Genomic DNA, 16,306 nt, shown 5'->3' with positions numbered 1-16,306 from the left:
TCATTTGCAAATATCTTCTCCCGTTGTGTAGGTTATCTTTTGGTTTTGTTGCCTGTTTATTTTGTTCTGCAGAAGTTTTTTTTTTTTCTTATCTTGATGAAGTCTCAATAGTTGATTATTGTTTTTGTTTCCCTTGCCTTTATAGATGTGTCTCGCAAGAAGTTGCTGTGGCCAAATTCAAAATGGTTATTGCCTGTTCTCTAGAATTTTGATGGATTCTTGTTTCATATTTAGATCTTTCATCCATTTTGAGTTTATCTTTGAATATGATGCAGGAGAATGTTCCAGTTTACTTCTTCTGCATGAAGCTGTCCAAAATTCCCAACAGCATTTATTGAAGAGATTGTCTTTTTTTCCTGCTTTGTCGAAGATGATATGACCAAAGAGTTGAGGGTCCATTTTTGGGTTCTCTTTTTCATTGCATTGATGAATGTGTCTGTTTTTGTGCCAGTACCATACTGTCTTGATGATCACAGCTTTGTAATACAATTGAAGTCAGGAATTGTGATGCCACCAGATTTCATTTTCATTTTCAGCATTCCTCTGGCTATTCGGCGTGTTGTATGGTACCATAAAAATGTTAAGATTATTTGTTCCAACTCTGGATAAAAAGACCATGGTGTCTTGATGGGATTCCATTCAATGTGTAAATTGCTCTGGGCATTAGAGACATTTTCACAATTGTTATTCTTGAAATCCATAATCATGGAATTCTTTTCCATTTCTCTGTGTTTTCCTCAAATTCTTTCATGCCTGTTCTGTAGTTTTAGAGTAGAGATCCTTTACTTTGGTTAAGTTTATTCCTAGGTATCTTATTCTTTTGGGTGCAATGATAAACAGGATCAATTCCTTAATTCTATTTTCCTCTGTCACATAGTTAGCATATAGAAATGCAACTGATTTCTGTGCGTTGGTTTTATATTCTGCCACATTGCTGAATTACCATATGAGTTCTAGCAATTTTGCAGTGGAGTCTTTTGGGTTATCCAAATAAAGTATCATGTCATCTGTGAGAAGTGAGAGTTTCAATTCTTTGAAAATTGAGTGCATTTTATTTCATTTTGTTGTCTGGATTGCTGAGGCTAGGACTTCCAGTAATGTATTAAACAATAGGGGTAAGAGTGGGTGTCCCTGTTGTGTTCCTGACCTTAGCAGAAAAAAAAATAACAGTTTTTCTCCATTGAGAATGAAACTCACTGTGGAGTTTTCATAGTTATATGATATTGAGGTGTGTTCCCTCTATCCATACAAGGAGAGACTTTTAATCAAGAAAAGATGTTATACTTTGTCAAATGTGTTTTCTGCATTAATCGAGAGGCTCATATGATATTGGCTCTCCTTTTATTAATGTGGTGTGTATCCCATTGATTGATTTATGAATGTTGAAACCTAGGAACCCAGAAATAAATCCTACTTGATCATGGTGAGTAATCTTTTTAATGTACTGTTGGATCCTATTGGCTAGTATCTTTGTGAGTATTTTAGCATCAATGTTCATTAGGGATAGTTGATGAGATATTTGTTTTGGGGATCAAAGTAATTTTGGTCTCAGAATGACTTTAGAAGTCTTCTTTACATTTCTATCCTTTGAATCATCTTTAGTAGAATAGGTCTTATGTCTTCTTTAAATGTTTGGTAGCATTCCTCTGGGAAGCCATCTGGCTCTGGACTTTTGTATTTGTGGGAGGATTCGATTACAGCTTAAATTTCCTTGCTGGTTATGGGTCTGTTCAGGTTTTATATTTCTTCCTGTTTCAGTTTTGGTAGTTTCTATGTTTCCAGGAATGCACTACCCATTTCTTCCAGATTTCCTAATTTGTTGACATATACTTGCTCATAGTATGTTTTAAAGTTATTTGTATTTCTTTGGTGTTGGTCATAATCTCTCCTCTTTCATTCATGATTTTATTATTTTGAATCATTTTTTCTTTGTATTAATTCTGGCTAAAGGTTTATCTATCTTATTAATTCTTTCAAAGAACCAGTTCCTGGTTTCATTGATCCATTCTACAGTTCTTCTGACCTCTATTTCATTGAATTCTGCCCTAAACTTTATTATTTCTCTTCTACTTAAACAGTAGTTAGCCTTTATTTGGTATTCTTTCTCCAGTTCCTCTAGGTGTAAGGTTTGCTTGTGTGTTTGAAATTTTTCCAATTTTTTCAGGGTGGCTTTTTTTGAAATGTAATTCCCTCTTAGGACTGTCTTTGCTGTATCCCAAAGACTTTGAACAATTTTGCTTTCATTTTTTTATGCATGAATCTTTTAAGTCTTCTCTAATTTCCTGTTTGACCCATTCATTTTTTAGTAGCATGCTCTTTAATTTCCAAGTGTTTGAGTTCTTTCCAAATTTCTTCTTTAGAAGTGATTTAGTGATTTAGTTCAAGTTTCAAAGCATTTTGGTCTGAAAATATGGAGAGAATAATCCCAGTCTTTTAGTATAGGTTGAAATCTGATTTATAGCCCAGTATGTGATCTATTCTGGAGAAAGTTTCATGTGCACTTGAGAAGTATGTGTATTCTTTTGCAGTAGGATTAAACATTCTGTATATATTTATGAAGTTCATTTGGTCCAGTATGTCATTCAAAGCCATTTTTATTTGCTAATATGATGCTCAGAAGATCTATAGTTGCCTGAGAGTGCAGGGTTAAAATCTTCTGCTATTAATGTATTATTATCTATGTGTGTCTTTACTTTGGGTATTAATTGGTTGATATAATTGGGTGCTCCCATATTAGGTGTATAAATATTCATAATTATTAGGTCATCTTGTTGGATACCCAGTTTAAGCATGCTATAGTGTCCCTCTTCAAGTCTTAGTACAGTCATTGGTTTAAAATCTAATTTATCTGATAAGAGGATCAGTACTCCAGCTTTTATTTAAGGTAAGCATGATTAACAGTTTGCATGGTAAATAGTTGTCCACCCCCTCACTTTCAGACTGAAGATGTCCTTGGGTCTCAAATGAGTCTCATATAGACAGCATATGAATGAATTTTGCGTTTTATCCAGTGTGATACCCTGTGTCCTTTTCCTGGATCATTTTACCCATTCATGTACAAAGTAACTGTTGAAAGATATAAATTTAGTGTCATAGTGTATTACCTGTACAGTCCCTGTTTCTACAGATTGTTTCTGTGGGTTCCTTCTTTATTAAGAGTACCCCTTTAATATTTCTTTCAGGGCTCATTTGGTGGTCATATATCCTTTCAATTTCTGTTTATCCTGGAAGCTCTTTATCTCTCTGTCTATTCTGAATGATAGCCTTGCTTGATAAAATATACTTGGATGTGCATTTTTTCCTTTAGTACTCTAAATATATCATGCCATCTTCTTCTGGCCAGCTAGGTCTCTGTGAACAGATCTGCCATTAATCTGATATTTCTCCCCATATATGTTAGGAATATCTTGTCTCAGGCTGCTTTTAGGGTTTTTTCTTTATCTCTAAAAATTGCAAGCTTCACTATTATATGTCAGGGTGTTGAGTTTTGTTGGTTCTGGGGAGGGGGTTCATCTCTATCCCTTGGATATGAATGCATTTTTCTTTCCCCATATTAGGGAAGTTCTCCTCTATGATTTGTTCAAACATACTTTCTGGTCCTCTCTCTGTCTCCATGATCTCTAGAATCCCAATAAGACAGATATTTTTCTTTTTCAAACTATTCCTTAATTCTCAGAGTCTGTCCTCATGGGTTCTTAGTTGTTTTGCTCTCATTTCCTCAGCTTCCTTCCTTTCCATCAAACTGTTTTCTATGTCACTTACTTTCTCTTCTGCCTAGCTTTTAGAGAATTCAGTTTAGACTGCATCTAAATACTCAGAGTATTTCTAATTTCAGCCTTCTTAGATCTCATTTCTGCAGTGAGAGTTTCTCTAGGGTCTTCACTTTTTTCAAGACCCACTAATAATTGTATAATTATAATCCTGAATTATATCTCCAGCATCTTTCTTGAATCCATATCCATGAGATTTGTGGCAGAGAGGATTACCTTTGGTTCTTTTGTGATGAATTCTTCCTTCTAGTCATTTTGTCCAGTGTAGTATGGCTGTATGAGTGAGCAGAGTCAAAATGTCAACCACTACCCAAGCAAAATACACATTAGACGATTCTGAATAAGTCAGGGACCAGAAAATAAAAGAAAAAAAAGACAACAAATGTGAAAAACAAGTAAAAAATAAAAATAAAAAGGGGGAAGGAAATGGTTGAGGAGAGAGAATATAGTCTTAAAGAGTGGACCAAGATGGTGATTTCCTGGTTCTTAGTGTATTTTCATCTGTATGTTAGAAGGTACTAAATTCCAAATTTATAATAAAAAGCAATAAATATCAAGAAACAACAGCAACAAAAACAATAACAAAAATGAGAAGAAAAAAAAAGAGAGTATAACCTCACAGAGTGGACCAACATGGTACTCCGCTTTGTTCTGTATGTTACAAGGTAGTAAATTCCAAAATTATAAAACAAAAAAAATCCCAAAACTTAAATATCTACAAAAATTAAATTGAATACATTGAAAGGAAGCAAAAAATGAACATTATATCTATCACATGTAATGGTAATATTAAGAAAGTCAAAAAGGAAAAACTTAAAAATGAAGACTTGATAAAATTTTATAGCTTAGATAGGAACAAAGAATATTGGAAATTTCTAACCTGAAAGATAAATGAATCATAATGAAAAAACCTCGAGTTAGGAGTCCTAACTCGGGGAAACGAACTAGGGGTGGTGGAAGGGGGGAGGAGGGCGGGTGTTGGAGGGGAATGGGTGACGGGCACTGAGGTGGACACTTGACGGGATGAGCACTGGGTGTTTTTCTGTATGTTGGTAAATTGAACACCAATAAAAATTAATTTAAAAAAAAAAAAAAGAAAAAACCTCAAGTTCTATATACTATTTTACCCTCAGTCCAGGAGTTTTCCAGTCCTGAATGGTCAGTAGCCTTGGTGTTCCCCTATTTTTCCAACTGGTCTTCTGACAGAGGGGCTTGCTGCTCTGATTCTCAGGTCTCTGATCTGGACGGAGTTGTTGCAACTCTTGTCAGGTGGCTGAGCTCAGTGTACGCTCTTTGCCATGTGAAGCTGTTCCATGAAGTCCATTGCTCTCTTGAGGGTGAAAGGGAAAAAAATTATGGCATCCAGATCTACAGCCCCAGAGCCCAAAGCTTCCAGGGTGTGCCAAACTGCAGCCTCGTTTAGTGTCCACTCACTCAGATCCTCCTCAGGGCAGACATGGGGGCACTGACTTTTACAATTTGAATGGCACAAGGAGGGGGAAGTAGTTTTTACTGGCTTGTGCTCTCACAGGATCCTGCCCTCTCAGAGAAAGCAGAAGGTCTCAGGCTTCTTTCTGCTCCAGGGCCCTGGTACAGAGAGGGTTCACTTGTTTAAGTAGAACCCACTCCATCTCTCCCGGATGCAAGCAGAGGGTTGCTGCATTACAATCCTTTGCAGGGACCCAGCACTGACAGTGGTCCCCTGATACTTCTGCGGTTTGTGGTTTACGGCACAAGCTGAGCTTTCTCCCAGACTCACTGACCTAAGGGGATTTCCCCATTCCAAAGGTTGGGAACTTTGCTTGCTTAGGTGCTCCTGTTCTTTCTGACCCTCTGGGAATATTGAGACCCTACTGTCTCTCCTGCGATTCTGTCCTATTTCACCACTGAGCACTTTTCAGGCAGGGAAGACTCTCTGAGGAGCAGATTTTTAAAGGTCCCAATTTTGTGCTCCATGGCTATATCACTTTCCTGCAGCCAGCTTACCAAGCCTCCCTCCCCCTGCCATTTATCTTCCAATATATCCCCTACATTTCTCTTCTCTGTGAATCTACCTTGCAAGAAGTGGTCATTTTTCTGTTTGTAGCATTCCAGCTTTTCTTTCTTTACATCTCAGATTGAATATATATGTGCTCAGGATGGTTTGTGAGTTATCTAGCTAAATTTAGGGGACCAGATTAAATAAGGACCCCTACACTTCCGTCATCTTGTCTCTCCTATTGATGGTCTCTAGAACATTATTTTTTAAAGGTTTAAATATACTTTATTGTTACAAACAGTGTCTTACTGAGCAGGCTATATAAAAAATATATATGTGGTCCTAGGATGTCACCATGGAGAAACCAGGAGGTCATGATTGCAGAAGAGGTCGCTTTAGTTGAAGGAAATGATCCAGGGAAGGTTGGCCAGGAATGCAGCAGACATGATTAGGATAGTTCAGTGGTGGTCAGGTCACAGTGTGAAGGATAGGAAAGCCTTTTTCACTCCCATTTATTGTAGCTCTCAATATGTAACAGAACCCAACCTGATAATAGGAGGTAAAACAGAAAACAAGAGATAAGCTCAATGATGTCATCTATTTTGCCAGTCTGTTTAATGGTGGCTTAAAATGGATCTAGACATGTACCACCAGAAACCAATGGGTTAGGCCTGCCAGGCCTCTCATCAGCAGCAGTATCAGCAGATATAACCGCATGGAATGACTGCAGACATTCGAGGTAAAACATTTTTGCATCTGCATATCCCCATAAAAACAGAAGAAGGAAGTGTATGACTCCCTGGTAATGGCAAAAATGTAGTCAAATTTGGATTCTGTAACATGGTAATGGTGGTACATAATTGTCTTACAATTGTAATTAAAAATTAAATGTGGTAAAAATAACCATAACTATGAGAATATTTCATTAGTTACATAACATAAAATTGTGTAAATTATAACACCAATAACCTGAAATGTGAGAAGGAAAAATTAAAGTTATAAAGCTTAGGAATTCTATTGAAGCTGATATTACTGTAAAATAGGATGTTATAATATAAATGCTTTATGTAAGCTTCATGATAAGATAAGGGAAAATATTGTAGGAATTGCACAAAATAACATAAGGAAGTCAAAGAATACTGGTACCATAGGACATCAAAATACACACAAAAAAGGCAGCAGAATAAGAAAAAAATAACAATGGATATATGAAAAAAATCACAAATGGCAGTAAGTTTTAGCACATAATAATTATTTTCAATGAAATTGAATTAAATTATCCAATTAAAAGGCATAGAATGGTTGAATGGATAGAAAAGCAAAATTCAATAGTATGCTCCCTACAAGAGATTCACTTTAGTCCCAAAGACATGCATAGACTGAGAGTGAAGGGATGAAAAAAAATATTTCAAGCAAATGGTAATGCAAAAGTGGCAGGGGTAGCTGTACTTTTATTAGAAAAAAATAGACTTTAAACATTTTTAAAGAGAGACAAAGAAGGTCATTATGTAGTGATAAAGGCTTAGTAATCAAAATGATATAGCAATTGCAAATATTCATGTGTCCAACATAGGAGAATTTAAAGACATAAAGTAAAAACAAATAGAGCTAAAAGGAGAAATGAACAATTCAAAAATATTTGGGGACTTTAGTGCATCATTCTCAATAATGGATAGATTGTTCAGGCAGGGAATCAATAAGGAAACAGTGGATTTGAACAGAGCTTTAGACCATATGAATCTTACAGACATATACAGAACATTCTAGCTGACAACAGCAGAATGCACATTCTTCCCAAGTACACATGAAACATCTTCTAAGATAGGCTATGTTAGGCCACAAAACATATCTTTTTTTTTTTTTTTAATATGGAACGCTTCACGAATTTGCGTGTCATCCTTGCGCAGGGGCCATGCTAATCTTCTCTGTATCGTTCCAATTTTAGTATATGTGCTGCCGAAGCGAGCACCACAAAACATATCTTAATGAGAAGACTGAAATTATAACATGTATCTGCCATGACTACAGGGTAGGAACCTAGAAATGAATAATGAGATAAAAACTGGAAATTCACAAGCACATGAAAATTAAACAAGAATCTCATGAACAAATAATGGTTCAGAGAAGAAATTAAAGAAGTAATACAATGTGTCTTTAGACAATTGAAAATGAAAACACGATATATCAAAACTTATCGATGTGCTCAAACTGTACTAAGTGGGATGTTAATAACAATAAAAATCTAAGAAGCAAGAAAAATCACAAATAACCTAACTCTACACCTTAAGGAATTAGGAAGAGAAGAACAGCCTAAGCTCAAAGTTAACAGAAGGAAGAAAATATAAAGATTAGAACAGAACTAAATGAAATAGAGAACAGTAAATAATAGACAAGATTAAACTAAGAGTTGGCTCTTTGAAAAAAAAAACAAAATTAACAAATATTTATTTAGATGAACCAAAAAAGTCTCAAACTGATAAAAATATAATGAAAAAAGACATTACAACTGATCCCATAGAAATACAGACTCCTAAGAGGCTACTATGAACAACTGTACACCAAGAAACTGGACACTATAGAAGAAAGGGAAAATTTCTTAGAAACATACAAATTATCAAGACTGAATTGAGGAGATTTAGAAGTTATAAATAGACCAATTACTAGTAATGACATCATTTTTAGAAAAGGATGACGAATTTTATTACAAAGTATTTTAGCACAGCAACAAAGAGAATGATGATTAAAAAGTAAAAAAAAAAAAAAAGCAAAACTAGTAATTACATTGAATCAGTAATAAAAAATCTCCCAAAGAAGAAAAGTCCAGGACCAGAGGGCTTCATTAGAGAATTTTACCAAATGTTTAAAGCATTTTTCCCAATCCTTCTTGAAATTAAAGAGTGGGAAACACTCCAAATCTCATTTTATGAAGCCAGTATCACCTTGAGACCAAAGCCAGAAAACAACACTACCAGTGAATACAACTACACATCAATATCTTTGATAAATATAGATGCAAGATTATTAACAAAATACTAACAAACCAAATTCAGCAGCACATTAAAAGGATCATTCACTTTGATCAAGTCAGATTTACATCTGAGATGCAAGGACGGTTCAATTTATGCAAATAAGTCGATGTGGTACATCACATTAATAGGATAAAAAAATATTATCTCAATTCAGAAAAGGCATTTGGAAAAATTCAACATCCATTCGTGTTAAAATTCTTAAATTAAGTATAAAAGGAACTATATCAACAAAATAAAGTCCACATATAATTAACCCATAGCTAATATCATACTTAGTTGTGAAGGGCTAAAATGTTTTCCTTTTAGATTAGGAACAAGACAAGGGTTTCTGCCCTTATCATCCTTATTCAACATAGCATTGAAAACCCTTGCTACAACAATCACTCAGGGTAAAGGAATGAAACATCAGAACTGGAGAAGAAAAAGAAAAATTGTCTCTATTTGGTAATAACAAGATTGTATATATAGAAAACGCTAAAGGCAAGAAACTCTATAGTTATAGACAACAAACTGAGTGTTTATGGAAGGGAGATGGACATGGGATGGGTTAAATGGGTGATGGCTATTAAGGAGGGCATTTGTGATGAGCACTGGGTGTTATATGTAAATGATAAATCACTAAATACTATTCCTGAAAACAATATTCCACTATATGTTAACTAACTATAATTTAAATAAAAACTTGAAAAAAACCCAAAAAGATTAAACAAAGAAAATTAGATCTTACTGACAAATTCAATAAAGTTGCAGGATACAAAATTAACATACAAATGTCAGTAGCATTTCTACAGACTAACAATAAATTATCTGAAAAAATTAAAGAAAGCAATTCCATTTATAGTAGCATCATAAATGATAAAATAATTAGGAATAAATGTAATCAAAATGATGAAAGATGTCTACTCTGAAAATTACAAAAATTTGATGAAAGAAATTAATGAAAACACAAATATATGGAAAGGTAGCCTGTATTCATGGATTGCAATAATTAATAGTTAATATTGTTAAAATATTTATTAGTAGATATTTATAGATTCAATGCAATCCCTATAAAGATTACAATAGTATTTTTTTGCAGAAGGAGAAATTTTTAAAATTTATATGGAACTACAGAAGAGTGTAAATAGCCAAAGCAAGACTGAGAAAGAAGACAAAGTGGGAAGCATCACACTTCCTGGTTTTAATCTACACCAAAAATTATAGTTATCAAAATATCAAAACTTTACTGTCATAAAACCAGACACATAGGTCAACAGAACAGAATTGAGAGCTCAGAAATAAACCCAAGCATTTAATCTCGACCAATATTTGAAAAGTGAGCTAAGAAATGGAGCCACGATGGCAGGAGTAGGAGATCTCTTTCATCTAGTCCCTTGAATTTAGCTAGATAACTATCAAAACATTCTGAACAACCCCATGAATTCAACCTGTGATGTAAGAAAAGACTATCTGGAACTCTACAAGTAGGAAAGCAACCACTTTTTGCAAGGTAGGACATGTGGAGAAGTGGTTATATGGGTATATATCTGAAGATAAACAGCAGGAGGGGAGAAGCTCAGTAAGCCAGCTACCAGAAAATGAGATAGCCTCAGAGGGCAAAATCATAACCCTTAGAAATCTGCTCCAGTGAGAGACATCCCTGACTGAAAGGTGCTCAGGTGATTAAATGAAAAAGAATTCTAGATGGGATAGTGTGGTCTCAAGATCCCAGAGTCAAAGAAAGAATGCCTGAGCCAGTGGAGTTCCAAGCATGGAAAGTAGTCAACAAACATAGGAAAGGACTTGCAAGTTGCATGCTATTGGATGACTGTTCTCTGTGGGAACCCTGCAAATAAGAGGAATATAGAGACCCTCTGCCTTCCCCTGTGAGAGGCAAAAGAGGGTACATGCACAATACCAAGGGACAGCTCTTAGTGTTGGAGCCCTGCATAAACAGGAAAGCAGTGACCCTCCCCTTCCTCAGGGAGGTGCAGAGTGGATGCATGCATGATCTGACGACTGCTCTCAGGGCCAGGGAACTACATAATGTAAAAACATGGGATCTTCTGCCTTCTCCTGGGAGAATCAATATGGGTGTGAACCACAAGAATCTACAGAATTTGGAACACACAAAATGGAAGACTATCACTGAGGGTTTACTGAAGAGAGATTCTGGGCCTGGAGATTAGGGCATAGCATAGCAATTTTATTTTGATCCTCTAAATAGGCAAGGAAAGCCTTCAAGGAACAAAAGCCACACAGAGTAATCAAAAACAGCTTACACCAAGCTCAGCCCTTGGCAAGGGGCAGTGCCATTATGCCCATTAAAGAGAACTGAGAATCAGCTTCTCAGGTAGCTCCTCCAGAAGATGAACTGGAAGAACGGTTGCTTTGAAAAGCAAATTTATGGACTACACAGAACTGTAAAACTCAAGGCTAGGGGAAAATGGTATATAGAATTCAAGTTTTTTTTTTCTTATGATTCACTTATCTTTCAGTTTAAACTTTTCCATTACATTTTTTCTTTTTTCACTTTTCCACTAGTTTCGTATTTTATCAAAACTTTGGGGTTTTTAAAAGATTTTATTTATTTATTTCAGGGAAAGAAAGAGAGAAAGAGCACGTGCACAATGCAGAGGGAGAGGGAGAAGCAGACTCCCCACTCAGCAGGAAGCCTGATGTGGGACTCAATTCCAGGAACCTGGGATCATGAACTGAGCTGAAAGTAGATGCCCAACCAACTGAGTCACCTGGGTGCACAAAGCATTGTTTCTAAGACTTCTTTTTAACTTTTATTTTTTTACATTTATATTGCATAGATATATTCCTCATTTTTTACTTCCTTTCACGATATTTAATTATATCTTTGTATACATGTAAGTATTGCTTTCTTTACAAATTCGGGATTTAGTGCCTTCTAAGATAGAGAACAAGAAATACTCAGGACCAAGTGGATCCCCTTGTTCATTGTATGAGAATATATTTTCTCTTCCTTCACCCTGCTTTTTTTTCTTTCTTAATTTTTAATTTTCTTTTTCTTTTCTGGTTTCTAAACTCTTGGATTTATCTAGTGTGTATTTCACCCAGGTCATGGTTGATATTTTTGTTATTCACAACAAAAGAAAGAACCAGAGATAATAGTCTCTGCCAGAGATTTGATATGAACATAAGCAAAATGACAGATGTAGAATACAGGATACCTAGCTGGACTTGAAAATAAGGATAAGAGACACTAGAGACTCTCTTGGAGAAGAAACGAGACCCAATCAGGCCTAAATTAAAAATGCTCTGAGATACAGTCTAAATTGGATGCTTTAACACCTAGGGTAAATGAAGTAGAAGAGGGTAAGTAACATAGAAGACAAGTGGATGGAAATGACGGAAGCTAAGGAAAAGAGAAAACAACTAATGGATTATAGAAGGAAGCTTAAAGAAATCACCAATGGAATACAACGGAAAAACATATAAAATTATGGGAGACTGTGAGGGAGAAGAAAGAAGACAGAGAAGGCCACAAGGTATATTTGAGCAAGTCATAGCTTAGAACATCCTTAATCTGGGGAAGAAAACAAGCATTCAAGTACAAAAAATAGACAGGATCCAATACAAAAGTGAATAAAAATAGATCAACACGCTGACATATAATAGTGAAGCTTGCAAATTTCAGAGATAAAGAGAATATCTTGAAAGCAGCTCCAGAAAAACCTACCCCTAACTGAAAAGGGTAGGAACATTAGACTGGAATCCTACATATCCACAGAGATTCGGCAGGCTAGAAGGCTAATAGGATATATTTGGGATACTAAAAGAGAAAAATCTGAAGCCAACAATAGTTTCTTCATCAAGGATTTCGTTCAGAATGGAAGGACAGATAAAGAGCTTAAAGAGAGACAGAAACAGAAAAATATGTGAGCAGCAAATCAGCCCTGCAAGAAATATTAAGGGGAATTCTGTAAATCCAGACAGAGAGTCCAAGGATAATATAAACCAGAAAGAAACAGAGACAATCTACAGAAACTGGGAATTTGGAGAGGGAGGGGCAAGATGGAGGAAGAGTAGGGTCCCCAAGTCATCTGTCCCCAACAAATTACCTAGATAACCTTCAAACCATCCTGAAAATCTACAAATTCGGCCTGAGATTTAAAGATAGAACAGCTGGAATGCTACAGTGAAAAGAGATCACGCTCCTATCAAGGTAGGAAGACGGGGAAAAAAGAAATAAAGAAACAAAAGGCATCCAAGGGGGAGGGGCCCCGCAAGGAGCCGGGCTAAGGCTGGGGCGAGTAGCCCCAGGACAGGAAAGCTCCGTCCTGGAGAAGCAGGAGCTTCACCAATCTTCCCAGGCGACAAGGCTCTCACAGGGAGTTAGAGCAGGACCCCAGGAGGGGCGGGGATGCCCTCAGGCTCCCAGGGACACTAACAGACACCTGCACCCCGAGGAGAGTGCGCGGAGCTCCTAAAGGGCTGTAGCGCGCTCACCACTGGACTCAGGAGCAGCTCAGAGGCGGCTCCAGCAGAGGCTCCACACAGAGGGGGCTACGCGGCCCCAGGAGCAGCTCGGAGGGGCTCAGGCTGTGGCTCCACAGAGAAGGGGCTGCACGGCCGGGAGTGCGAATCCAACAGCGCTGGCCCGGGAGCACAGGGCGCCGGGGACACAGCCCAGGATCCGGCTTCCCCCCGGCACAGGCAGAGGCCAGGAGGGCCCAGGATAGCAAGGACACCGCTGCCTCAAGTTGAGCAGATGAGCAGCCTGCGCCTGGAGCATCCAGGACCCTGCAGGCTGAGAGCTCTGTAGTTACTGCAGGAGCTGAATCCAGGGCTCCAGGACTGGCTGCCGCCACTGTAGTTGTGCCTCCTGGGGCCTCACAGGATAAACAACCCCCGCTGAGACTCACAGTGGCTTCACCTGATAAACAGCTTAAATATTTTTCACTGAGCCTTGCACCAGGCAGGGGGCTGAGAAGCTCCCCCAAGTGCTAACACCTGAAAATCAGCACAACAGGCCACTCCCCCAGAAGACCAGCTAGACGGACAGAGGAAAAACAAATTATTGACCAAGCAGCACTGGAAAGTTCCAGCAGAAGTCAAGGGACTTACAGTATAAAGAATCAGAGGATACTCCCCCTTGTTTTTTTTCTTGTTTGTATGTTTTTGATTTCCGTTTGCCTCCCCCCCTTTTTCTTTCATCCTTTTGTTCTCTTTTATATATTTTTTTTATCTATTTTCCTCCTTTTTCCTTTTTTTCTTCTTTTTCTTACCTTCTTTCTCTTCTGGCTTTTTCTCCTTTTCCCAATACAACTTGTTTTTAGCAACTCTGCACTGAGAAAAATGACTAGAAGGAAAACCTCACCTCAAAAGAAAGAATCAGAAACAGTCCTGTCTCCCACAGACTTACAAAATTTGGATTACAATTCAGTCAGAAAGCGAATTCAGAAGCACTACTATAAAGCTAATGGTGGCTCTAGAAAATAGCATAAAGGACTCAAAAGACTGCATGACTGCAGAATTTAGATCTAATCAGGCAGAAATTAAAAGTCAATTGAATGAGATGCAATCCAAACTAGAAGTCCTAATGAGGAGGGTTAACGAGGTAAAAGAACGAGTGAGTGACATAGAAGACAAGTTGATGGGAAAGAGGGAAACTGAGGAAAAAAGAGACAATTAAAAGACCATGAGGATAGATTAAGGGAAATAAATGACAGCCTGAGGAAGAAAAACCTACATTTATTTGGGGTTCCCGAGGGCGCCAAAAGGGACAGAGGTCCAGAATATGTATTTGAACAAATCATAGCTGAAAACTTTCCTAATCTGGGAAGGGAAACAGGCATTCAGATCCAGGAAATGGAGAGATTCCGCCCTAAAATGAATAAAAACCGTTCAACACATCGACACTTAATAGTTAAGCTTGCAAATTCCAAAGATAAAGAGAAGATCCTTAAAGCAGCAAGAGACAAGAAATCCCTGACTTTTATGGGGAGGAGTATTAGAGTGACAGCAGACCTCTCCAGAGAGACCTGCCAGGCCAGAAAGGGCTGGCAGGATATATTCAGGGTCCTAAATGAAAAAAACATGCAACGCAGAATACTTTATCCAGCAAGGCTCTCATTCAGAATGGAAGGAGAGATAAAGAGCTTCCAAGACAGGTAGGAAATGAAAGAGTATGGGACCACAAAACCAGCTCTGCAAGAAATTTTAAGGGGGACTCTCAAAATTCCCCTTAAAGAAGAAGTTCAGTGGAACAATCCACAAACATAGGGACTGAATAAATATTATGATGACACTAAACTCATATATTTCAATAGTAACTCTGAACATGAATGGGCTTAAAGACCCCATCAAAAGGCGGAGGGTATCAGACTGGATAAAAGATCAGGACCCATCTATTTGCTGTCTACAAGAGACTTATTTGGGACCTAAGGACACCCACAACCTGAAAATGAAAGGTTGGAGTACCATTTCCCATTCCAATGGTCCTCAAAAGAAAGCAGGGGTAGCCATGCTTATATCAGATAAACTAAAATTTACCCCGAAGACTGTAGTGAGAGATGAAGAGGGACACTATACCATACATAAAGGATCTACCCAACAAGAGGGCTTAACAATCCTCAATATATATATGCCCCAAATATGGGAGCTGGCAAATATATCAATCAATTAATAACCAAACTTAAGACATACTTAGATAATAATACACTTATATTTGGTGCCTTCAATCTAGCACTTTCTACACTCGATAGATCTTCTAAACATAACATCTACAAAGAAACAAGAACTTTTAAATGATGCACTGGAACAGATGGATTTCACAGATATCTACAGAACTTTATATCCAAACTCAACTGAATACACATTCTTCTCAAGTGCACATGGAACTTTCTACAGAATAGACCACATACTGGGTCACAAGTCAGCTCTGAACTGATACCAAAAGATTGGGATCGTCCCCTGCATATTCTCAGACCATTATGCCTTGAAATTAGAACTAAATCACAACAAGAATTTTGGAAGGACTTCAAACGCGTGGAGGTTAAAGGACCATCCTGCTAAAACATGAAATGGTCAACCAGAAAATTAAGGAAGAATTACAAAGATTCATGGAAACTAATGAGAATGAAGATACAACTGTTCAAAATCTTTGGATGCAGCAAAAGCAGTCCTGAGGGGGAAATACATCCCATTAAAAGCCTCCATTCAAAAACTGGAAAGAACTAAAATACAAAAGCTAACCTCACACCTAAAGGAGCTAGAGAAAAAACAGCAAATAGATCCTACACCCAGCAGAAGAGAGTTAATAAAGATTAGAGCAGAACTCGACGAAATCGAGACCAGAAGACCTGTGGAATAGATCAACAGAACCAGGAGTTGGTTCTTTGAAAGAATTAATAAGACAGATAAACCATTACCCAACCTTATTAAAAAGAAGAGAGGGATCCCTGGGTGGCGCAGCAGTTTGGCGCCTGCCTTTGGCCCAGGGCGCGATCCTGGAGACCCGGGATCGAATCCCACATCGGGCTCCCGGTGCATGGAGTCTGCTTCTCCCTCTGGCTGTG

The 16,306-nt window shown here is 37.6% G+C and overlaps 1 non-coding gene across 1 annotated transcript; it reads right to left on the bottom strand.

Moving 5' to 3' along the window:
- Nucleotides 1-7,610: 7,610 nt before the first annotated feature.
- On the bottom strand, nucleotides 7,611-7,717 carry LOC112933613 (U6 spliceosomal RNA). The gene has a single exon (XR_003237701.1). It is a non-coding gene; the product is annotated as a U6 spliceosomal RNA (small nuclear RNA).
- Nucleotides 7,718-16,306: the final 8,589 nt, after the last annotated feature.

The sequence above is a fragment of the Vulpes vulpes genome, chromosome X (assembly GCF_048418805.1).
Source record: "Vulpes vulpes isolate BD-2025 chromosome X, VulVul3, whole genome shotgun sequence".
NCBI classification, from domain to species: domain Eukaryota; kingdom Metazoa; phylum Chordata; class Mammalia; order Carnivora; family Canidae; genus Vulpes; species Vulpes vulpes.
This window is presented reverse-complemented; position numbering and strand designations above follow the sequence as displayed.